At 46.8% G+C, this 1,785-nt stretch overlaps 1 protein-coding gene across 1 annotated transcript in view; it reads right to left on the reverse strand.

Moving 5' to 3' along the window:
- LOC107273347 (transcription factor Sox-2) overlaps nt 1-1,785 on the reverse strand; it is a 248,390-nt gene that overhangs the window by 212,242 nt on the left and 34,363 nt on the right. The window contains exon 2 of the transcript XR_003061511.1: nt 45-66. The gene's annotated coding sequence lies outside the window, so the exon portion shown is untranslated. The remainder of the gene's footprint in view (nt 1-44; nt 67-1,785) is intronic.

The raw sequence follows: 1,785 nt of genomic DNA on the forward strand, positions 1-1,785 counted from the left end.
GGGCCTCCACCATTTACCATAAAAAGCACCGAAAGACCACTTACCCCCTCGCACCGCGCGTACCACCTGAAACAGAGATTCGCATCCTAATTAGCCGTGTAATTCAATCCATAATACATATATTCAAAGTTTCGAACATGACCGAGGCAAAGTTTGATCGGAGTATGTATATGCATATATGTATATAGTAATATCCATTGACGTTATAAACGCTTCAGGGCTGTACAGGTGAAGCGGAACCCCTGGTTACGCAGGATTATTTATAACCGTCGCCACTCGGCGGGTCTAATTTTCTTAATTTTAATATACCTACAGGTCAATGGTTATTGCCCCGAAATATCCGTGGGTTAAAATTAATTTCACTGGCGAACGCGAAACGTGCCACTTTCGCGTACAGTTAAATTGTGCTGATCGAATCGCGGACGAATTATTCCAACGATGTGATAACGTACAGGCAGAGGCATTGATACTCAATCGTTTTGCGATAAGCCGAAGAAGCTGCCGAGATCAAGACAATCGACAATGGTCCACGGGACAGCTCTTGTCGCTGCTTTGAGTTCGGTTTCGAATAAAAAAAAAAGTCAATTGGGGAAAATATAGAAAATTAATTTCTGCCGGATGGGGGTGAAAGGGGGGTTGAAAAATGAAAATTTCGACCCTGGTGGTATTGCTGGCCAGGGCGCAAGTCGTATGTATTATTTCTTTTGTATATATTATATATATATATATATATATATATTCGCGTCTTTATATATATATATATATATATATATACAGCAAAAGCTTTGGTGCGGCCTTATCGGCAGTTATCGGGCCGTGATGTCACACAATGGGGCAGACAATGCGCGGGACAATACATCCCTGCTTCTAACCCCTTGGCCCAGCCCCGTGATCTCAGCCCGACCACCCCCCGGCAGCCACCCTTGGGCCCTGCCAACTTAATAAACATAATAGCTGACTGCGCCGCCCCGCGGTTACAATGAGATCCGTACCGGGAGATACTGAAGATATGACGACGACGGCCATTGTGCGCCCCTACCAAGTTTTAGTTTCGAATGGATTATATTCGGGGGTGCCAATGGCTCTTAATACATACAGCCAACCCTTGCTCCGACTGAAGCGTAACCACCGATAAATCATCTTTTTTCTTTCATACCCATAAAATTCAAATATCTTCGAAACAGCGATATCGGGAATTTAGACAAAAAAAAATTACTCAAAATTTCTTAATAAATCTCGCCCAAAAGTATCGAGACGATCGAATCGAACGTAAGAAGAAAATCGAAGTTCGATAACGCAGAGATAAAAGAGAGCCAAGGCTAATGAGTGGAAATCGCATAAAAGTCAATCAGCGAACGAGCCATTTGGGCATTGTGCAAATGCCGCCAAGCGTGCGTCCCTTAACGGGGATGCTGGCTGATCGGACCCTTTCGGGTTGCTCCCGGTTAAGGGATCACGGAGTTCATGCATCATCAGGTCGACTCCACGCCCTGGATTTCTTCGTGGCAGCCACCCCCTCCCCCCCCCGTCACGCCACCCCTCGTAACATTCAACCCACCCTTGGCGTACGTTCGAGCGCGATCAACCGCGCCGTGGCGTTATAGCCAACCCCCTATAACCAACCCGGACAATATGCTACCCCTGTGTAATCACCCTAAACCACGTGCCAACACAGCGTACGAGTCGACACGAGCTATTGAAAAACGTGGTTAGGCCTCCCCCCCCAAGCCCTCCCCATTATATCGAGAACTTTTCACTTTGCACGCACCCTACACCCCCCCCCCC

Source organism: Cephus cinctus, unplaced genomic scaffold, assembly GCF_000341935.2.
Source record: "Cephus cinctus unplaced genomic scaffold, Ccin1 Ccin1_scaffold1576, whole genome shotgun sequence".
In the NCBI taxonomy this organism is placed as follows: domain Eukaryota; kingdom Metazoa; phylum Arthropoda; class Insecta; order Hymenoptera; family Cephidae; genus Cephus; species Cephus cinctus.